Source organism: Herpailurus yagouaroundi, unplaced genomic scaffold (assembly GCF_014898765.1).
Source record: "Herpailurus yagouaroundi ecotype Mexico unplaced genomic scaffold, PumYag 250, whole genome shotgun sequence".
Classification (NCBI taxonomy): domain Eukaryota; kingdom Metazoa; phylum Chordata; class Mammalia; order Carnivora; family Felidae; genus Herpailurus; species Herpailurus yagouaroundi.
Window position 1 is genome coordinate 7,345,087 of NW_024412467.1, and position 24,720 is coordinate 7,369,806.

At 37.4% G+C, this 24,720-nt stretch overlaps 1 long non-coding RNA gene across 1 annotated transcript in view; it reads left to right on the forward strand.

Annotated features, from left to right (window-relative positions):
• The window catches only part of LOC121020342 (uncharacterized), a 210,141-nt gene that overhangs the window by 40,823 nt on the left and 144,598 nt on the right, over window positions 1–24,720 (forward strand). The window lies entirely within an intron of this gene.

Here is a 24,720-nt window from a genome sequence, read left to right on the forward strand (position 1 = left end):
GGGGAGTGGCAAACAGAGAGGGAGACACAGAATCCGAAGCAGGCTCCAGGCTCTGAGCCATCAGCACAGAGCCCGACGTGGGGCTCCAACTCACGAGCTGTGAGATCATGACCTGGGCAGGAGACGGATGCTTAATGACTGAGCCACTCAGGCGCCCCTGAGATATGGGGCATTTTAGAAGGAGATATAAAATTTACTGCAGAGAAATGTCTAATTTTGATAGTTTGATCACAGTTAATTACTAAACTTTGTGTAAAAGCATCATGTCCGGGCTTGCTTTGTGACTTTTTTGAAGCGATGACTTCGTCAACATTTGTGTGGTACACGTGGACTATCTCCCCAATACAAGCATATGACACGGCACATGCTCTATTTGCTTTCAAACATTCAGTGATGGATTTAGAAAAAAAAAAAAAAAAGAAATGCAACAAGCTTAATTTTTTCCGTAATAACTGGAGATCCAATTGGGTATCTCATATCCAGGGGCTTGGGAATTATTATTCCCAAACATTCTATCTTATTTCTTGTTGGAGAACACAGAAGCTCTTCGATCTGATGGAATACGTGGTGTGTGTATTAGGAGAGGAGTGCACGCTTCTCTCCTTGTTTGTTCCTTTCAAGCTGACGAGTGGATCTAGCCAATAGGCTATCGGCATGCCTTGGAATGATCCAGAGGAATTCTCTAGGAGGAGGTGTGGTCTGTGCAGAAATGTTGAATGGATTTTTTAATTGCCCTCATAACTGATGAAGTTCAAGCATTATTAGCACTGACAGGAATCCAGCTGAGTCTTTAGTCACATCATCACTTTTTATACCATCTCTAGGAAAGTGGCAACGCTAATTTTAATGTGAGTTTTACTCTTAAGTCACCTACTTTCTATTAGTTCAAAATGCAAGATATTAGCATCCTATCATAAAATTCTGTGAGACATAAAAAGCAGATAGATTTAAATTCATCTAGAATAAAGATTTCAGGAAAGAGAACACGTTCTATTGTTTTAGAACATAGCATTATACCAAAAAAATATTTCTGTCATTGTTGCTCTATTAGTCATGTAAAGGAGGCATCATATGCCTAATAATAATACCTACAGGCACAAGGCTAAGCTCTATGTATTGTAACTCATTTGATTTTACAAAAATACACCGTGAGGTGTGAACTACTTTCAGATGAGGAAATTAAATTTTTTTTTAATTTTTTTTTAACATTTATTTATTTTTGAGACAGAGAGAGACAGAGCATGAACGGGGGAGGGTCAGAGAGAGGGAGACACAGAATCGGAAACAGGCTCCAGGCTCTGAGCCATCAGCCCAGAGCCTGACGCGGGGCTCGAACTCACGGACCGCGAGATCGTGACCTGAGCTGAAGTCGGACGCTCAACCGACTGAGCCACCCAGGTGCCCCGAGGAAATTAAATTTTTAAAAAATGTTTACTTATTTTTGAGACAGAGAGTACAGGTTGGGGAGGGAGAGAACGAGGGAGACAGATGGACAGATAGAGGATCCGAAGCAGGCTCTGTGCTGACAGCAGAGAGCCCGACATGGGGCTCAAACTCACAAACTCTGAAATCTTGACCTGAGCTGAAGTCGGCTGCTCAACAGACTGAGCCACCCAGGCGCCCCTCCACCAATGTTTGAACCCTGGTTGTAGGACACAATCTTTCTAATTTACCAAATGCTCACATTGGGGTTACATTAGCATTCTCCTGCCATGACACCTCGTAGTAAAGTGGGGAGGGTCCTGGATTTGTACTTGGAAGATCTGTGTTCTAATTCTGGCACTGATGTCACTTTGCTCATGGAATAAGCTTTTTTTTTTTTAAACTAACAGAATTTATTTAAACTTACGTCCTGTAGGCTAAAAGAAGTCAAACTTTTAAAGATGTAATATTTATCTCTGCACACCCTATGTGACGTATATACTCCTTCCCTCTGGATTATGCATTTAGAAAAAAAATGCATAATTTTTGACTGACTTGCCAACTCTTCTTATTAGTTTTTTTAAATGTTTATTTATTTTTGAGAGAGAGAGAGACAGAGACAGAGACAGAGCACAGGCAGGGGAGGGGCAGAGAGAGAGGGAGACACAGAATCCAAAACAGGCTTCAGGCTCCAAGCTGTCCGCACAGAGACTGATGTGGGGCTCGAACCCAAAAACCACAAGATCATGACCTGAGCCCAAGTTGATCGCCTAACCGACTGAGCCACCCAGGCGCCCCGTGAGTTGCCAGTTCTTCAATAAGTTGACCTGAAGAAACATGTTTCAAAACAAAATATGGGGGCGCCTGGGTGGCTCAGTTGGTTAAGCGTCCGACTTCAGCTCAGGTCATGATCTCACACTCTGTGAGTTCGAGCCCCGCGTTGGGCTCTGTGCTGACAGCTCAGAGCTTGGAGCCTGCTTGGGATTCTGTGTCTCCCTCTCTCTCTGACCCTCCCCCGTTCATGCTCTGTCTCTCTCTGTCTCAAAAATAAATAACAACATTTAAAAAAATAAAACTAGAATAAAATAAATATATGAATGACATAGTTCACATAAAATGTCATTTAGAAAATAATATGGATCTTAGTCAACAGAAGATAATATTTAAAGAAATAATATTACAAAGCTCTCCATCATTTAAAATGATGGGACAAACATCTTTAGGACGGAGAAAGCACCCAGATTGTTGAAATGAGTTCCACACACTAGGTTCAGATGCATTTGCATATTATGATACAGAAGTCACGTGCAGAATGACTGCTAGAAATATTTAGAGCATTTGTACGGAAACAGAATACCATTGAATGGAAAATTTCGCCTCAGTCATCATAACAGAGACACAAAGTTTTAAAACTGCAAGCTGAGAACCTGAAGACTTTCTGCAGTGGGTCATGAAAGGGATGGCTTGGGGAACAGTGGTCCCTGGGAGTCGGCATGGGTTCGCCCACAATGAGAATCACCACAGCTGCTTACTGTACCTTCCAAGAGATTTATTAGCCTAGTAGGTTTGGGGCATTTTGGGGACATAGCATATTTGCATCTCTAGATTGGAATCAAAATAGCAGTGCATGTTTAAAATTCCCAGAAGTTTTGCATGTACTTTAAATCAATGCTCCTGTTATTTTTGGAAGGCTGGTTCAGTAGATCTTGTTTGAGGCCAGGAATTTGTATTTTATTTTCTTTTCTTCAGCTTTATTGAGTTGTAATGGACAAATATAATTATAAGATATTTGAAGGGTATGTGATGATTTGATAAGTATATACACTGGGAAAAGTTTCCCCAGTTGAGTCCATTGAAACGTCTATCACCCCGCATATTTATCCCCCCCATTTTTTGGTGAGAACATTTAAGTTCTACTTTCTTAGCAAACTTCAATGATACAAGACAAAGATATTGATTATAGACACCATGTTATACGTTACAAACTTTATCTCATAACTGACAGTTTATACTCTTTTACCAACCTCTCCTTATTTCTACCATCCCCAAGCCCCTGGCAACCACTTTTCTACTGTTTCTATGAATTCCATTTTTCTTTCAGTTCCACATATAAGTGATACTATGTAGTATTTATTTCTTTCTGTCTGGCTTATTTCACTTAGTATCATGCCTTCAAGATTCATTCATGTTGTTGCAAATGACAGATTCTCCTTAAGGCTGAATATATATAATAATATTATATCTATATCCATATCCATATCCTTACCTATGTCTATATCTGTTTTCTATCTATATCTATATATCTATGTCTGCCTATCTTTCTGTCTATCTATCTATCTATCTGCAGAGAGAGAGAGAAAGAGGGAGAGATTGTTTCCCATACCTTGGCTATTGTGAATAATGTTGCAACGATCATGGAAGTACAGATATCTCTTTGAGATGACGGATAATCCCAGAAGTAGGATTGCTGGATCATATGATAGTTCTGTTTTTAATTTCTTGAGAAAACCGTGTACTGGTTTGCCCTGTGGCTGGACCAGTTCATATTCCCACCAACAGTGCAAAAAGGTTCCCATGTCTCTGCATCGTTACCATCATTTGTTATGTCTTATCTTTTTGATAATACATGTCCTAACAAAAGTGAGGTGACATCTCATTGTGGTTTTGATTTGCATTTCCCTGATGATTGGCTGTTGAACACGTTTTCACGTACCCGTTGGCCATTTGTAATGTCCTCTCTGGAATAATGTCTATTCAGGTATTTTGCCCATTTTTTTTTAATTGAGTTATTTGTGATTTTGTTATTTTTTTGTATGAGTTCCTTGTGTATTTTAGATACTAACTTTTTATTGGATATGCTGTTTGCAAATATTTCTTCCCATTCCATAGGTTGCCTTTTTATTTTATTGATGGTTTCCTTTACTGAGCAGAAGTTCCTTAGTTTGATGTACCCCTACTTGTTTATTTTTTGCTTTTGTTGCTTTTGCTTTTCATACCAAATCCAAAAACTCACTGCCAAGACCAATGTTAAATGTTAACTCCACATGTCCTTCTAGGAGTTTTACCGTTTCAAGTCTTAGCATCCATTTTGAGTTGATTTTATGTACAGTATAGTATGGGGGTCCACTTTTATTCTTCCATTATACTCAACATAATTTATTGAAGACACTATCCTCCCACTAGTGTGTATTTTTAGCTCCTTTGTCAAAAAAATAATTAGCCATATGTACTTGGTTTTATTTGGGGGCTCTTTATTTTGTTCCATTGATCTGTGTGTCTGTTTTTATGAGAATATCATACTGCTTTGATTTCTATCGCTTTGTAATATAGTTTGAAATCAGGAAGTGTGATACCTCCAGCTTTATTTTTTTTCCTTAAGATTGCTTTGACTATTCAGGGACTTTTGTAGTTCTATAGAAATTTTATAATTATTATACCCACTTCTATGAAAAATGTCATTGGAATTTTGATAAAAATTGCACGGACTCTGTAGGGAGTTTTTGGTAGTATGGACATTTTAACAATATTAATTCTTCTAGTTGATGAACGTGGAATTTTTTTTTCATTTATTTGTGTCTTTAATTTCTTTTACTAACATCTTTTAGTTTTCAGTGTACCTATTTTTCACCTCTTTGGTTAAGTATATTCCTATGTATTTTATTCTTTTTGATGTACTTGTAAACGAGATTGTTTTCCTAATTTATCTTTTTGGTAGTTTATTGTTAGTATATAGAAATGCAACTGATTTTTGCATGTTGACTTTGTATCCTGCAATTTACTGAAATTTTAAAATAGTCTAACAGTTTTTTTGGTGGAGTTTTTAGGGGTTTCTATATATAATAATATGTCATCTGCAAATTGTAACAGTTTTACTTCTTCCCTCCTGATTTGGACCCTTTCGATTTCTTTTTCTTGCCTAATTCCTCTGGATAAGACTTGAAATATTGTGATGAGTAAAAGTGGGACGAATGGGCATCTTTGTCTAGTTTGTGATCTTAGAGAAAAAGCTTTCATTTTTTCACCATCAAGCATGATGTTGGCTGTGGGCCTATCATAAGGCTTTTGTTGTGTTGAGGTACATTTCCTCTATTTCCACTTTGTTGAGAATTTTACCAGAAATGGGTGTTGAATTTTGTCAAATGCTTTTTCTGCATCTATTGAGATGATTATAGGATTTTCATACTTCATTTTGTTAATGTGGTATATCATATTGATCTGTAGATGTTGAACTATCTTTGCATTCCTAGAATAAGTCGCAGTTGATCATAGTGTGTTATATTTTCAATGTATTGGTGAATTTTGTTTGCTAATATTTTTTGTGGATTTTTGCATCTATGTTCATCAGGGATATTGGCCTACAATTTTCTTTTCTTGTAGTGTCTTCTCCTGGTTTTGGAATCAGGATAATAGTGGCCTCATTAAGTGAGTTTAGAAGTATTCCCTCCTATTCTGTTTTTTGGAAGAGTTTGAGAAGGATTGATATTCATTCTTTTTTGAATGTCTGGTAGAATTCACTAGTAAAGTCATCTGGTCATGGACTTTTGTTTCCTGGGAGTTTTTTGTTTGTTTTTTGTTTTTAAGTTTATTTATTTATTTTGAGAGAGACAGAGAATGCATGAGTAGAAGGAGGGGCAGAGAGAGGAGAGCGAGAATCCCAAGCGGGCTCTGCACTTTCGGCAGAGAACCTAATGTGGGGCCTGATCCCACAAACTGTGGGATCATGACCCAAGCCAAAATCAAGAGTTGGATGCCCAACTGACTGAGCCACCAGGTGTGTTTATTGGGAGGTTTTTGATTACTAATTCAATCTCCTTACTACTAATCAGTCTGTTAAGGTTTTCTATTTCTTTATGATTCAGTCTTGGCAAATTGTATGCTTCTAGGAATTTATCCATTACTTCTAGGTTGTCCAATATGTTGATATATAATTGTTCATAGTAGTTCTTTTATAATCCTTTGTATTTGTATAGCATCAATTTTAATGTCTCCTCTGTCATTTATAGTTTTATTCAGTTGAGCCCTTTCTTTTTGTCTTGGTAATATAGTTAAAGATTTGTCTGTTTTATCTTTTCAGAAAACAGTTCTTACTTTTATTGATCTCTTCTATTTTTAGACTCTATATCATTTATTTCTGCTCTGCTCTTTTTTTTTGTCTATTTATTTTTGAGAGAGAGAGACAGAGAGACAGACAGAGATAGAGAAAGAGCACAAGCAGGGGAGGGGTAAAGAGAGGGAGACACAGAATCCGAAGCAGGCTCCAGGCTCTGAGCTGTCAGCACAGAGCCCGACTCACGGGTCGAACTCACGAGCTGTGAGATCATGACCTGAGACGAAGTCGGACGCTTAATCGACTGAGCCACCCAGGCGCCCCTATTTCTGTTTTGCCCTTTGTTGGAGCCTCCCTTCTACTAATTTTTGGCTCAGTTGGTTCTTTTTCTAGTTCTTTGAGAAGCAGTGTCTCCTCTTTGGTTGTTATGACGATTCACTGAGATACAAATAAAGTATCTAGAACAGTGTCAGCATGCAGTAAATTCTTAATTAGTGTTAGCTGTTATTACCACCATTGCAGTAAATACCTATTCTTTTCTGGGCAGTGGGACTACCAAGATGAAAAGATTCAACAACATCACAGTTTATTATAGGAGTCAAAGGCGCAAATAAACAATTGCCAGGCAATTTGAAAAGCGCAACTTTAAAGATATGTCTGAATTTTATTGACCAGATGTCAGTAACAGCTTCACAGCAGTATTGTCATCTGAGCTGCACATTTAGATGAATTTTCTGAGCACGTAAGTAGGGAGGTCATTCCAGGTGAGAGATGCAGTATGGTAAAGAAGCAGAAGCCTGGAAAAGACTGGCTTTCCAGAGGCAATTGTTTTAGTGGGCAAAGGAAGGAGCTGGTGAAGGGACATGTATTAGGAGTTATATTAGGGGAATCAGCGCTTACTAGATCCCCAAGGGCCTTGCCTACTACGCCAAGGAATTTGGCAGTTTGGCTTTATTTCATTCTTGATGGGAGCCACAGAAAGATTTTAGGCAGGAATATGATGCATTCAGATTTTAATGTGCGATTGTAGAAGTTAATAGAGTTGAGATGCAGGCATACCAGTTAAGAGGCTGTTACTCTAATTCAGGGAAAGCTTGGTGAGGGCCAAAACCAGAATGGCAGAAATAGGGGTGAAGAGAAATAGCAGGGAAGACCCTAGAAGCCTTGGAAGAGTGATGCTGGTTACTGGCAGATGATGAGGATGTGGGAGGAGAAAAGATGTTCTAGATATTTCACTTGGCTAATAAATGGGATGTTCTCTCAATGGGAGCTGGGAAATATAGAATAAAGACCCTATTTTTTTGAGGAAATATAAGTTTTGTGCTATTCTCGTCAGGTTTTCTTTGTTTGTTTTATTTTGTTTGTTTTTAATCCATTCAAGTAAACTATCCAGGAGGTGGCTGGATACTTAGGGGAAAACTTTTGTGGAAAAAGCAGGGCAGGGAATATTGATTGCAGAGTTACTGCCTAAAGTGACGTTTATAAGTCAGGAATATTTTTTTGCTACATATACTCAGGGAACGGTGACTTAATGAAGCAAAGAAAAAAAACCCACATGTATTTCTCTCTCGTGTAAAGAATTCTAGGGATACATAATTCAGACGGAGAATGGCAGCTCTACAAATATCTGGTCTCCTTCCAGCTCACTGCTCACCTATTTCTAGGTCAAAAACTGCTATTGGAGTTCTACCATTCACATCCCCACATATTATTTATTCATTGCAGGGAAGAAAGAAGGCTTTGACCATCCTTTTAAAAGAAAGATGTTAAGGGGCACCGGGTGGCTCAGTCAGTTAAGCGTCTGACTTTGGCTCAGGTCATGATCTCCCAGTTCCTGAGTTTAAGCCCCACATCAGGCTCTGCACTGACCGTGTGGAGCTTGCTTGGGATTCTCTCTCTCTCAGCCTCCCTCTCCGCCCCTCCCCCACTTGTGCGCGCCCTCTCTTTCAATAAATAAATAAATAAATAAATCCGTACACTTAAAAAAATTTTTAAAGAAAAACGTGAGGCTGACTAATGTACAGGATTGTTGAATCACTCTATTGTACACCTGAATCTAGGATAATGTTGTATGTTAACTATAGTGGAATAAAAACCAAAGGCCTTAGAAGTATCACACCTCTGATTATACCTCGTTGGCTAGAATGTAGTCATGTGGCTTAAATTAGGTTGAAAAGACCCTAGGTAATGTAGAAGTTCAACTGATGGACATGTGCCCAGCTAAAAATGGGAGGTTTTGTTTGGTTTATAGAGGTGGGGAGTGGAGGGTATTTGGAGGCAATCATCAGTCTCTGCGATACCAGAGAAGTGGATGAGTTCACCTAGGGACAGTATGCAAAATGAGAGAGGAAAGGGGCTAAACATGGAACCTTGAAGAACGTTTGAACATCCCAGCCATTTGTAGATACTTCTTGTAGACTCTGTCCCCTTGCTCATCCCCCTGGTGTAACATCTGACTGGTCTTCTCTTGTTTCTCTCTAACTTTTGCTCTGCACTCTTCCCAATACCTGGTTTCTCAACTCAGAATAATAGGTCTACACACTGCCAAAGGTAGGAGTGGAAAAATAAAAATAGGTTCATTCTAAGTGTTGCCAACCTGCACACAAAAGAAGATGATAACTACGAGGTGATGGATATGTTAATCAGCTTGATTGTGGCGATTATTTCACAAGGTATATCAAATCATCAAGTTGTCACCTTAAATATATACAAGGCTTAATCATCAGTTTATACTCAGGAAAGCTAGAGGGGAAATAAAGAACTAATAAATATGTTCACCAATGTGGCAGGATATAAGATCAGTAGATAAAAATCAATTGCATTTGTGTACATTGACAATGAACAATCTGGAAATAAATAAGAAAACAATTCCACTTACAATAGCATCAATAATGAATAAAATCCTTAGGAATAAATTCTAAAACAATTGCAAGACTTTTTGGTATGGTTTCAATGTTTGCGTCCCCCCAAAATTCATATACTGAAATGCTAATGCCCAATGTGATGGTATTGGAAGGTGGGGTCCAAAGGAGGTGAAGTCCTGGGGGCAGAACTCTCATGAATGGGATCAGTGGCTTATAAAATAGGCTCCAGAGAGATCCCTAGCCCATTCCGCCATGCAGGTTCACAGCCAGAGGGTGTCGACTGTGAACTTGGCACCATGACGACCTTCTGGCCTCCGGAACTGTGAGAAATAAATATTTATTGTTGATAAGCTGCCGAGCCCGTGGTATTTTTATAGTAGCCTGAACAAATTTGTACACTGAAAATGAAAACATCCTTAAAAGAAATTAAAGAAGATCTAATAATGGAAGGGCTTCCTATGTTCATGGATAGGACAATTCAATATTGTTAGGATGATAATAGTCCCCAAATGGATCTACAGATAGAATACAATCCTTATCAAAATCCAAGCTTCATTTAAATTAACTGATTCTAAAATTCATATGGAAATGCAAAGGGCTAAAAAAAGATCTTGAGAAATAGGACAAAGCTGAAGGAATCACACTTCTTAATTTCAAATCTTAATGGAAAGCTACAACATTCAACACTGTATTGGCATAAAGACAGACATATATATATCAATGGAATATTCTTGATAGTTCAGAAGTAAACCCATTTATGGTCAATAGCTTTTCTTCAAGAGTGCCATGGGAGAAAGAATAGTCTTTTCAACAAATGGTGCTGGGTTAGGATAGGACAACTAGATGTCCACATGCGGAAAAATAAAGTTAAACACCAATCTCACACCATATGTAAAAATTAACTCAAATTTCTAATTTAAAGTACTAACACAGACAACGTTTGGAAGAAAACATAGTCATAAATCTTTTTGACTCTGGATTAGGTGATTGATTTTTAGATATGATACCACCAAAAGCACAAACAACAAAAGGAAAGAAATAATGTATTCGACTTCATCAAAATTTAAAAATTTTGTGCTTCAAAGAATGCTATTAAGAAAGTGAAAAGGCAACCCACAGAATGGGAGAAAATGTTTGCTAATCATGTATCTGATAAGCGACTTATATCTAGAATAAAGGACTCTTACAACTCAATAATAAAAAGACAAATAACCTAATTAAAAAAATAGGTTCATTAAACATCTGGGTATTTTCCTACATGATACTCAAAATGAATTTGCATTTTGAATGATATTTTCACTTTAAGTATATGTACTCTGAGCACTTTAGATGATGAACAGTCAGAAACGGACTTCCCTCACTTGGTCCTAAATTTGGTCACAAATTTTAAAGATGCCATCTCAACCTTCTATAGACCTTGACCAGACTTTCATGGTAATGAGTCTTGTAAGGAGGTTGCTGATAAAACTCCAACAAGCAGGGAAAACAATGGCATAATTTTCCCTTTCTCAAAACCAAACAAACAAAACCCTCACACTTTATTTATTTATTTATTTAATTTTTTTTTTCAACGTTTATTTATTTTTGGGACAGAGAGAGACAGAGCATGAACGGGGAAGGGGCAGAGAGAGAGGGAGACACAGAATCGGAAACAGGCTCCAGGCTCTGAGCCATCAGCCCAGAGCCCGACGCGGGGCTCGAACTCATGGACCGCGAGATCGTGACCTGGCTGAAGTCGGACGCTTAACCGACTGCGCCACCCAGGCGCCCCAAAACCCTCACACTTTAAAAGCTTAAATAAAATCTCACTCATGACACCGCTCTCAAATTCAGGTCACATAGAACTTCATTTTTTTTAGTTCTTGACTTTTGAGTGGTTCTGTTTTGCAAAGAGTTAGCAGTCGCCCTTCGTCTGGAATTACTAATCCAGAGTAGGCACCGTGGAAAGGCTAATACGGAGAGTCTTTTTTATTTGTTTCAAATTGGAATTTTTATTGCCACAACATCTGTTACAAATTGGCAATAGACGGTAACAGAAGTTTTTGTAGGGCTCCTCGTCCACTGATCACATGCAATGGATTTGGAAAAGGCCTATTCTAATGTACTTCATATGTATAGTACATTCATATCAATGCTTGCAATCAGGAATTTCAAAATACTCTGACTCCAAGGCAGTCAATTAATATACTTTAAGCAGTGTACCACAGAATTTCCAGTAACCAGATTTATTATAACATCATGTGCATTACAATGAAATCTCATAAGATAACTGTCAATTATATTTCCCTTCATTTCATTAGCAGGGAGGCCTGATATTTTTGTATAGCTAACTGAGAATTCATGGCACTTAGTATACAATTGTATTGGAAATTGCTTTATTTTTAAAAAAGCCTGTTTGTGTCATAGCATGATTGACATTTTGGCAGAACTGTGTAGAACTCTGGAAATAATGTTTATTACTTAACTGATGCATTTACGGGAAAGGCTCAAAATGAAAAAAACATTTCTTGTGGAAAAACTGGTAATTGCTTTTGGGACCTGTATGGTTTCATGGCTAGAGCTGGGTAGGGGATCTTTCTGAATTAGCTTTATATATTTTCATGAATAAGTTAAAAAAAATGTGTTCATGCATTCATTCACTGTACAAATATTGTATGAATGCCTATTAAGTGCCACATACTGGAATAAATGCTGTGTATACTGTGATGAATGTAACAGACCTAGTCAATGCCATTGGCGAACTGATAGTTCTATAGAGGAATCAGAAATAAACATAAAGATGTCTTTATATATAAATGCACATGCACACATAATATTTTAGGTACCAAATTCCAAAATGAGTTGGTGCTACACCAAGATATAAAAAGTAGGTGGCAAAAATCGTTTAGAAGACGCTTAACTCCCTCTACCAAATAAGGGAGATAAAGGGGTACAGGAAGTTGAGAATGGGCAGAGAGAGAATTTGGGGAGACACTTTTGGGTGTCCTGTGAGTACTCCTTTTCCGCCCCAACTCACTAAGACACTAAACTGGGTTCAATTCTTCAGCTTAGTAAGAAGGCTTTCACTGAGCCAATGAAATATGTTCTCCATAGTGGGGAGACCCTGTGGATGGTCTAATTCCTATCTGAAAAATACAACAGCACAAACAGACGGCCAGCTCCTGTTGGACAAGTGGAACAACAATGACCGCAGTGCGCCGTCATCTGGCGTTGTGTTTCTCATGAACTAAATGTGGCCCAAGCGAGAAAGGGAATCGACCTGGGACCATCTGAGCCTCTAAGATCAGGGCATTCCTGAAGAGGCAAACTTCAACAAACAGAATCTCTTTATCACTTGTCACCTGCAGTCCCCAATTCCCCTCTACCCCAAAAGCCCTAGGCAACCACTCATCTGCCTTCAGTCTACACAGATCTATACAGATTTGCCTACTTGAGACACTTCATATAAATGCAGTTGCATAATATGTTGCCTTTTGTGGCTGGCTTCTTTCACTTAGCACAATGTCTTCAAGTTTTATCCATGTTGTACAATTCCAGTACTTTATTCCTTTTTATTGCTGAAAAATATCCCATATGTGGATATACCATGTCTGTTTATCCCTTCATTCATTGATGGACATTTCCAACATTGTTCAGTAAATTTTTTAATGTTGATTTATTTTTAAGAGAGAGAGAGACAGAGTGTGAACGGGGGCGGGGCAGAGAGAGAGAGGGAGACAGAATCTGAAGCAGGCTCCAGGCTCTGAGCCCCCAGCTGTCAGCACAGAGCCTGATACAGGGCTCGAACTCACGAACCATGAGACATGACCTGAGCCAAAGTCGGGCATTTAACTGACTGAACCACCCAGGCGCCCCTCAGGCTTTTTTTTTTTTTTTTTTGATCATCCCATCTCAACTATGCAATGTTCCAAACCATATAATTAACTTTATTTTGGATGAAATCAATGGATTATCGATGTCTATACGTGTACCCAACTAACTTGAATGGTATACCTTAAGAATTTATAAACAATGATGGAGATGTCACCATAACCATTAATGAGATGTAGGGCTAATCAAATGCTAAAAAGTGAATATAGAGCCAGCAAAACTGGAAAGAGTTAGCAGTGTTAACAAACTTCTCTGGCTTCTCCGAGCCGTGCAGTCAGTTTGCTCCTATCCTGGTTGTTAACCAGCACTGACACTTTATTTGCAGATTGAAGAGCAGGTAAGGTTTAGATCATCAAGATTTAAAAAAAAAAAACAAAACAAAACAGAAATGGATTCTTTACTTATTTATAGCAATCAATTTCAACTTGAACAAACATTTCTTTTTCAAAACATAGCAGCTTTTAAACCATTGCCAAAATATTAGGGCAAATAGGCTTTTTTTTTTTTTTTTTTTTTTGTCTTGGCGAGTGTACATAAACATACAATGCCTTGCTTAAATATTCATAGACTCCCAGCTCACAGTACAGTAACTTAATAATAAAATATTTTGAAGAGGGAACGATTCTGTGGAGCTTGTGATACCACTAATGGATGTGAAGAGGTTTGCTAATGCATTGTAGGAGGAAGTGAATTGAGCTCTCGTGTGTAAAGGAGGATTATAAAATATAATTATGAAAAAGCAATAGTGGCAGGCTTGAGGAAGTTCTGTTGATGTGTGGGTACTACAAACGACATGTTTTGTTGATGAGAACGAAGGCTTAGATGGATATTTACTGTGCTAGCAATCTTCTCTATCCGGAAACATGGAATGCATTATAGAAAAGGCCATTTTGTGAACTCCAGAGTGAAAATTAAATAGCGTAAGATGGAGGCTGGCAAGACCCGGCAGCTTTTCATTTCCAATAACCGCCATCAAGGAAGGCTAAGCTTCCATAGCAGGAACTTCATGAAGGCACTGGAAGAAAAAAAAAAAAAGTGATATGACTGTTAAAGTGGAGGACAAACTTTTTTTTTTTGGTATAAAGATTAAGGAATTCTAGGAAATTAAATAATTCATGGTATCCTGCTGGGAGTGGAGGAAGCATGGGGACCTTTCTAAATATCATTTCCCAGGTGCGGCATTGACAACTTACAATGCATTGTGGGCATCAGTGGGGGCAAGTAACCCCCGGACGTACAGTGAGAGCCTCAGCTTCTCAAGCTTCCAGTTCTAATGTCATTTCTTTACCTAAGGCTCTACCCCCTCGAGCAAATTAATTAATATTCTTAGAACATTCATCTGATATTTACTGAAAGAAATGCATGATGCCCAGTAACCAATATATGTCAGAACATCGAAGAGACCTCGTAATCAAGGTACCCAATCCATAACCCCTTCCCTTCACCCTGAACTCTATAGCTCAGTGTTTTACTCCAATCTTTCACCAAGGAATATATATGAAATATCAAAAAAGTTTTTTTTCAGAAACATATAAAGTAAATGAGAGTTGCCCTTTAATGGAACTATTTTGGAAGACAAATGTGGGTTCTAATAATTTCGACATTGTTTAACACATTTATGAAATGCAATGTCTCTGCGGAGAAATTGTTTAAAGATTATGAAAAAATTCAAACAGAAAATAGGCGCACCACCAAGTTTAAATAGTTGTTAACGTTTGCCATTTTTAGTGCACAACTCTCTCCCTCTCCACCCCCACCCCCTTCTCATACGAGTAGAACTCTACTCATACACCCAAATTTTCGTCCCATTTATTCTGTCTCTCTCCTCAGAAGACACCACTCTTGAGAAAATGGTGTGAACCTTTTCCATGTCTTTTTTTTTAAAAAGAGTTCCGTAGAGCGGTTTTAGGCTTACAACCAAGTTGAGAGGGAGGTACAGAGACTTCCCACACACCCCCTGCCCACCCTAGTCCCCCATTATCAACATCAGTCACCAGAGTGTTTTTTCTTTTTTGTTGTTGTTATTTTTAAACCAAGGATGAACCTACACTGACACCTCCTAATCATCCAAAGTCCCTAGCGTATCTTGGGGTTCACTCTTGGTGGCGTACATTCTGTGGGTTTCGACAAATGTATGATGACACGTATCCATCTTTACATTTTCAAACACAGTGTCGTTTCTTCCCTAAAAATTCCTCTGTACTCCACCTGTCCATCTCTCTGCCCTCTCACTCCCGGCAACCGCTGGTCTTGTTATCTCCATCGTTTTGCCTTTTCCAGAATGCCACGTAGTTGGAATCATACGTACGTACGTAACCGTTTCAGACTGGCTCCTTTCATTTGATAATATACAGTTAAGGTACCTCCACGTCTTGTCATGGCTTGATAGTTTATTTCTTTTTCATGCTGCATAATATTCCATTGTGTGGGCTGATCAAGTGAATTTGTTCACTCACCTGCTGAAGACCACCTTGGTTGCTTCTGAGTGTTGGCAGTTATAAACAAAGCTGCTGTAAGCATCTGTGTGCAGGTGTTTGTGTGGACGTAGGTTTTCAACTCCTTTGGGCAAATGCCAAGGACATGGGTTGCTGGATCACATGGTAAGAGTATGTTTCGTTTTGTAAGAAACTTTCTTCCTAAGTGGCTGGGCCGTTCTTCATCCCCACAGAGAACCGGTCCTCGCTCTTACCAGCATTTGGTGCTCTAAGTGTTCCTTCATGCAGTTCTGATGCTTTTAGTACTTACGAATGTATATGTATATAATACTTATTTATAATGTGATTTTAAAATGTACGTGTTTGATGTTTCTTTTAGAGGTGTACTTTTGCAACTTGCCTTTTTCACTCAACAGTAGGTTTTAGAGTTTTATTTCTGAAGCTATATACTCATTTATATAAATTGCTATATAGGGGGCGCCTGGGGGGCTCAGTCGGTTGAGCGTCCGACTTCGGCTCAGGTCATGATCTCGCAGCTTGTGAGTTCAAGCCCCGCATGGGGCTCTGTGCTGACAGCTCTGAGCCTGGAGCCTGCTTCCTATTCTGTGTCTTCCTTCTCTCTCTCTGCCCCTCCCCTGCTCGTGCTCTGTCTCCCTCTCTCTCTCCCGAAATAAACATTTAAAAAATAAAAAAAATAAATTGCTATATAGTATTCCATCATATTAATAAGCCATAGTTTTTAAATAAGTTTCTCTCCTGAAGGACTAAATATAAATATGAATATATTTCACATGTTGACGGCAATTCAGATTTTTATTAAATTTTAATCACCTTTGTTCACTTTTTGACTGAAATTTTCGTTTCTTGGTTTTTTAAAAGGAATTTTTTCTATGTCCTGAATAGTATTAATGTGTCAGTTATATGTGCTGCAAAGATCTCCCAATCTGTGGACCATTTTTTTTCCCTTTTACTTAGAGTGTTTTTTCACACTGAAGTTTATTTTTGGAATGTTCTCAAACTTAGCATTTTTTCTTTTATCTTTTATGGTTTTGTGTTTATTTAAAAATTCCCTTTTACTTTGATACCATATAGATCTATTATATTTTGCCATAAAAATTACTAAGTTAATTCTCGATGTTTAGGGCTTAATCCATTTGTGTGTGCACACCTGCACATTTTTTACCACATATCACTAATTTTCATTATCATTTTATTGAACAGTCAGTCCATCATTTTCCCTGTGATATGTAACACATCTCTGTCGTATATCAAACTCACTCATATTTAATAGCCTGTTTCTAATTGAGCAAATAAGAGTGAAATATCTCAACTATATGATAAGTGTGTGTTTAACCTTCTAAGAGGCTATTGAACAGACTTTTATGGTAGTTGTGCAATTTTGCATTGCCACCAGCAATGTATGAGAGCTTCCGTTGCTCTATCCTTACCAGCATTTGGTATGATCAGTTTCTATTTATGAATTTTTAATATTTGCCATTCTAATATGTAGAAGTACCTCATTGTGCTTCATGTGTTTGTTTGCCATCTGTATATCGTTTTTGAAGATATGTCTGTTCAAATTTTTGTCCACTCTTTCATCGGTCTGTGTGTTTCATTACTGTTGACTTTTGAGATTTCTTTATATATTCTGGATACAAGCCCTTGGTCAGATATATGACTTACAAATACTGTCTCTCGGTTGGTGGTTAGCTCTTCATTCTACTAGCCAACTCATCAAAATTGTTCATTATGATAAAGTCCACATTTATCATTTTTCTCTCTTTTACTGGTTGTGTCTATAGTTTTGTGTCCACAAATTCTTTGCCTAACCCAACCAAGGTTAAAAGACTTGTTTCCTATGTTATGTTTAAAAATTTTATAGTTGTCCACTTTACATTTAGACCTATGACCCATTTCGATTTAATTTTTGTAATGGGGCACGAGGAATAGGTTGATGTTCAGTTTCTTGAATACGAATGTCCAACTATTTCAAAACGTGTTGAAAAGGCTATTCTTTCCCATTAACTGTCTTTACCCCTTTGTCAACACAATTAGGCATATTTGTGTGGGTCTATTTTGATAGTACACTGTTTGATAACTTAGCTTTATGTAGATGATGAAATTACATAGCGTGAACCCTCCAACCTTTGCTTTGTCAAAATTGTTTCAACTTTTCTAATTCCTTTGTGTTTCCACATACATTTTAGATTCACTTATTAGCTGCACAAATGCTAGTGGGGTTTTGATTGGGATCATGTTGATTCATAGATTAATTTCAGGGAAATTTTCATATCAATAATACCATGTCTTCCAAAACATAAGCGTGACATATCTCTGTATTTTACATAGGTTTTCTTTGATTTTTTTGTATCCGTGTTTCATGGTTTTGAGCATACAGATTCTGCACATATTTTGTTAGGTTTATATCTAAGTCTAAATGGCACAGATTTTAAATTTGTGCCTCCTGGGGCGCCTGGGTGGCGCAGTCGGTTAAGCGTCCGACTTCAGCCAGGTCACGATCTCGCAGTCCGTGAGTTCGAGCCCCGTGTCAGGCTCTGGGCTGATGGCTCAGAGCCTGGAGCCTGTTTCCGATTCTGTGTCTCCCTCTCTCTCTGCCCCTCCCCCGTTCATGCTCTGTCTCTCTCTGTCCCAAAAATAAATAAACGTTGAAAAAAAAATTAATAAATTTGTGCCTCCAAATGTTCATGTCTAGTGTACAGAAACATTGAATTGCACTGAATTTATACATTTATTTGGACAGCATTATCGTCTTTAAGATGCTTAAACTTTTAATTGACTTATATGAAATATCTCTCCTTTTATCTACGTATACTTTTATCTATTTCAGTACTTTTCTCCTAGTTATAATGTTGTGGCAATTGTATCCTAATAAAATTTTATTTGTAATTCTTTTGTTGCATAGAAATGCTATTACATTTTATATTTTATTCTTGTACTCAATAATGTTGCTAAACTCTGTAAGTCAGCGCTGTTCAATAGAAATGTAATATGAACCACATAAATAATTTAAAATCTTCTGGTAGCCACACTCAAACACAGGGGAAAAAAAAACTCAGGTGAAATTAAGTTTAATAATGCACAGTAAAACCTTGCTTTGCGAGCAGAAATTGTTCTGTACCCATGCTTATAATCCAAAGCACTTGTATATCAAAGCGAATTTCAAGAACCATTGGCTCAGTTGTGATCATGTGATGTTTAGCATCACGTACTATTCGTATTGCAAGACATCTCTGTTTATCAAGTTAAAATTTATTAGAAATGTTTTTGTCTTATAGAACACTCGCAGAACAAGTTACTCATAATCCAAGGTTTTGCTGTATTCTATTTAATGCAATATATCTAAAATATTATCACTTTTAACATATACCAATATGCAAATTACGAATGAGATATTTTCTTCTTTTTTATACTAAGTCACCAAAATCTGGTGTGTATTTTATATTCAAAGGAGATCTCAAATTGGATGGTTCATTTCCAATGGTTAAAGTGAAATATAGCTTTTCTAAAGCAATAAATTCTACCAAAACAATGTCACTGGATGAAAAGCTACTTTGTATTGCTTCAGTTTGAAAATGTATATGTAAATTAATTAAAATTAAATTAAAAATTCAGTTTCATAGCCACACTAGTCTCATTTCAGGTGCTTGATAGACACACAAAGCGAGGGGCTGCCTAGTTGGACAGTGTAGATGTAATTAGTCCTGGTGTTTTTCATTTCTCTCTATAACATTTTGACCATATTTTAACATTTTTCTCACTTCTGTTTTCTTCAAGTATATTCCATTGTTCATTTTTTTTCCAACTGGATGATTATTTCATTAACTTTTAATTTTCCTTTCATGTTAGTATAATCAATATAAGAAGATTATAATTTTTTTTCAAAGTATTGCTTTGCATATATCTCATTGTCATTCAGTTTTACATTTGTTCTCTTCCATTTTCATATTTTCCATGACTCATGAATAATTTAGGGGTGCTTTTCCAAATTTCCAAATGTATGAGAGGACTTAGTAATATTTTCATTATTTTAATTTTATTGCATCACAGAGAACTTAGCTGATATGTACTGTTTGGTATTTATAGAAACTTCATTTGTGGTCTACTATGTTCTAGCTATGTTTCTAAGGTCAAACTGTAAATTTATTTACTATCTTTACTGATTTTTAGTCAGCATGGTCTCTCAATTACTAAAAGACATCCTTTCTACAAGCTGCTGCTATAATTGCTACTTTGCCAGCTACTTTGTAATTTTAGGAATTCTTGAATATATTTGAGACTATATTTTAGAGAGCACATAGTTCAGAATTATTCTTATCTTTTACAGAGATATCTATCTATCTATCTTTGTATCTATCATTTGTCTATCCATCCATCCACTTCTCCATTCATCCACCCATCATCCATCCATCCATCCATCCATCCATTTGGTCTGTTGTTTAGTAGGTCTTTTGTTTTGCCTGATAAACCTTCCTTGATTTATTTTCCTTTAAATATATGTGTCTTTACACCTGTTTGTTGTTTAAACATTTTTTTAATGTTTATTTTTGAGAGAGAGAAAGAGGGACAGAGTGTGAGCAGGGGAAGGGCAGAGAGAGAGAGAGAGGGAGATACAGAATCCAAAGCAGGCTCCAGGCTCTGAGCTGTCAGCACAGAGCCCGATGTAGGGCTCGAACTCACAAACCACAAGATCGTGACCTGAGCTGAAGTTGGATGTTTAACCGACTGAGCCACCCACGTGCCCCAACACCCATTCGTTGTTTAAAGTATTTCTTTTTTATGGTACGAGGAAGATTACTTCCCCCAAAGCAAACCCTGCAACTCAGATTTGGGTGCAGCTATTTTATTTGGGGATCGAGGACAGGAAGCTTAAATGAGAAAATGGGGGAGGTGAGATGAGAAGAAAGACAATGAACTTTGTGCAAATAAAGAGTAGAGAACTGAGGTTCATTTGCCTTGAGGACTCTCTGAGAAACCTCCTGGGGGGCTGTGCAGTTTGTACAATGACTCTGTGCCTTTGAGGGTTGCCCTGAATGTTATATCCCTCATACATCCTGATTGATCCTCTGTGGAAGGAAGCTTACAAAAGCCCTCAAACAGGGGAGAAGGGAACAGGTGTTTGACAGGTGGGGAGTTCTCTGGGTCAGGTGATCGACAATAGCTATGGAGGAACTCAGGTAGAAGGTGGGCTGGGCATTGACAGTGCCCAGAGTTAATTTAACAATATCTGTGTTTAATTTTTAAAATGCAATCTGACAATCACTGTTTTTCGGCTATTGGTTTTTGTCTATTTAGATTTATTTGGATTTTTTTCCCCACTACTTATTTTTATGCTATTAATTAGTTACATTTTTCTTGGCTTCCTTTTTTCCCCTTTCCTCCTAATATTTATTAAATGTATTGAATTTTGTTTATGCTCATTTTTCCCCTACTATGGGTTTTGAAAATAAAAGTTTTGTTTGTATTTTTAATGGCTACCCTTAAAATTTGAATAGAAGATATTAACCTGAAGTTATTTATCTCTAACTTGTTCAAGATAATAAAAGAAACTAGACCACTTTTTCTTCAACCCACCCTCTCGCACCTACCATATGTGGTAATTATTGGGCGGTATATTAATGTGCATTTTGTCTTTATTGTATCATATTTAGGTATTTTTTTATGTAGTTAATGCTTGCTTACTAATTTATTTGTTTGCCATTGTTTCTTTGGATAAAATGATTTATTTTTCTCTTACTCTTCAAAAATTATGGGTTTGATGCAAACTCTTGCTCAACAATTTTCTGTAAATGTTATCAAGGTATTGTTCCCTTGTTATGTAGCTTCTATTCTCTACCATCGAATTTTTGTCCTTTTGTAGATAATTTGCTCTTTCTTCTATTGGGTTTTAAATTTGCTACTCTTTTTTCATATTCTTTGGTTTCACAATAATGTGTTTGGGTGAGGATTGATTTTTGTTTATGCCGCTCCACAGCCATTGGGCACACACTTTCAATCTGAAGACTTATGTCTTTCATCATTTCCAAAAAAATTTCAGCCATTATCTCCTTGCATTCTGTCTCTCTTTTCTTTTGGAACTTACATTATTCATATGTTGCAATTCGTCATTTTATCTAATATATTTCTTTGTCACCTGTTAATATTTTCTATCTTTGTGACTTTCAGTCCTTTATACTGTGTAATTTCCTGAGATACATATTCCAGTTCACATATTCTCTCAGCTATTTCTAATCTGTTCTTTAACTTATACATTGAGTTTTTAATTTCAGTGATTATATTTTTTATTTCTATGACTTCTAATTGGCTTATTTCTAATGTCTTACTTCTAGACTAAGCAACTTGGCAATTGGGTTTTATAGCTTAATTACAGTTGACTCTTGGACAACACGGGTTTAAACCATGTGGGTCCACTTATGTGTGGATTTTTTTTCAATAAATACCATACAGTAGTGTAAATATATTTTCCTTATGATTTTCTTAATAACCTTTTTCTCTATCTTACTTTATTGTAAGAATATAGAATATGATTCATGTACAAAATACGTGTGGCTGTTTATGTTATTAGTAAGGCTTCTGACCAACAGTAGGCTATCAGTAGTTAAGTTTTGGGGGAGTTAAATGTTATGCATGCAGGGGCACCTTGGTGGCTCAGTTGGTTAATTTTCTGCTTCGACTCAGGTCATGATCTCACAGTTCAAGGGCTCAAGCCCCTGTGTCATTGGGCTCTGTGCTGACAGCTCAGAGCCTGGAACCTGCTTTGGATTCTGTGTCTCCCTCTCTCTGCCCCTCTCCCACTTACACTCTGTCTCTCTCTCTCTCTCAAAAATAAATAAACATTAAAAATTAATAAAAGTTATGCATGGAATTGTGACTGCACAGGGGTTGATACTTGTAACCCCTACATTGTCCAAGAGCCAAATGTACTTTACTTTATAAAATTTACTTTCTGGTTGTTGTTTTATCATCTAAAGTCCTTGCACTCCTAATCCTCCTTAGTCTTGCAAATGTTGGAGCAGTTTTTTGTGTTTGGTGATTTTCACTGTGACCACATCTTTTAGGTGGGGCTTATTATTTCCATGACAGTCCTTTGGGCCTGAGTTTTGGAAGGCTCTAGTTTTGGCTAATGACCAAATTTTGTATGAATTTTTAGCTTGAAGTTTCCCAGACCATGTGGTAATATCTGACCATGAAGAAAGTGAATGTGGGTTTTCATTTCCAAGAGGCTTTCGGTTCGTGTGCATTGCTTTTGCAGCAGAGCCTAGGCAAAGACAGATAACTTTTCTTCTTTCTTGTTCTTTTCCTCTGCCTATTGGCAGATTTTCCCCCTTGTCTTCTCTTCTTTGTCTGTCTCCAACGATCCCAGTTTTACGAGCTAACTTCTTTTCTAGCTTCCTTTTTTACATACATTCATTCAGTCATTACGTGGATATTAACATCCAGCCCCTTGGTCATGAAGACAGAGGCCTCCCCACAGAGTTCACCCAGGTCCTACCACTTTGGGTTTTAATTCCTCTTTTTTCCCCCCCCTAACCTCTAGAGATCACCTTCTAATTCCTGAAAGCCAACTAAGCATTCAGAAGACTTTTGGTTCTCTTTTATCCATTATTTCTAAGAATTTGTGTTGGGAGAGCCTTCAGACTTAGTCAGTCATATTGTTGGAACTGGAAATCCTGAAGTAATTCTTTTGAAACAGATTTCAGAACACTTTCATGATCTGTAGACTAAATAATCTTATTAGTGAATAGTCACATATTACATGCCCAAAGTTGCAGAGTTCAAATAACAGCCCATAGGGACAATATCACTAGATTTGCCTTTGCCTTAAAATTTGAAATAGGGTTTTATGAGACTAAAGTGAGCAGCACATGTATTTTTCCACTGTACATTATGCAATACTGTCACATTATACAGAATTTGTGACATTAAGTAGACCAAATATAAAAACTCAATATTTGCCCATTTTTCCCTGTGTCCAAAAGTGCTGCTGAATAATTCAGAATCATAACAAATAGAACGAATACATCACATTTTAACTTCTACTTTTAGCCGATCTAGGGTTCTGGGAATTCATGTCTTTCTTTTTGCTTTTTTTTTTTTCTTCTGTGTATACCCTTTCTGAGATAACCTGACATGTGGCTGACAATGATTTAAATAGGACTTAATCTGGTCAGCAGAAAAAGGTTGGAGTAGGAACTCGTCTTACTCGAACTCTGAAATCCTATATTTTCTATCTGTGACGGTAATGTGCACACCTGTGTCAGAGGAATGAAGTCTCAGGTGTGTATTTACTTGTCTGAAATGAGGAAAAGAAGTCAGAAGTTGCTCATTACATCACATGGAATAATTACCATATAATTGTGTTTTAAACCAGTTCTTGAAGTGACAAAGAAAAGAAGAAAAGCCTTGGAAAGTCGGATGAACTCAATTGTTCATATGTTAAACGTGTTAGTATTGTTGGGGGCAGCGAGATTCTACCGACCTTTCGAGAGGGTCTTCTCTAAAAGAGTCGGTCCTGAATAACTGGGGGTTCTCCTATCTGACCTTAGAAGTGTATGTCTGACCAGGAAGGTTTCCCGGGAGGCTTTGGTCAGCTGGCCTGGAAGAGACAAAGTATAGAAATGGGGAAATACGCACAAAGCTTCTCACCTTGAATAGGAATAGAATTGTGTCAAACACTAGAAAAGCAGTATGGAGAAACCAAATCAAACTGTGGTAAGGCAGGAGCATATAACAGAGGATGGACAGGGTCAGGTACAACTTTTGAACCCTAACATTAAAGTGTATTTGTACCTAAGACAGTTACAAATGCTATATAACTCATAAAATCCTTGAAGGCAAAAACTACTTAATTTACTTTTCTGTTCTTCATGTCCAGAAAAGTGCCTTATATACAGCAGTGACTTGTTAAATTTGTTGGATTGAATAAATGATAAGAAATAGTTGGGTAGAGGCAGCACCCCATTGTACTTAAATGTATTATAGATTTGTATAAATGCACTATTAGATCTCCCTCCCCAGTGCATCTCTTTATTTGTCCATATTTTCAGAGTTGACTAGGATATTC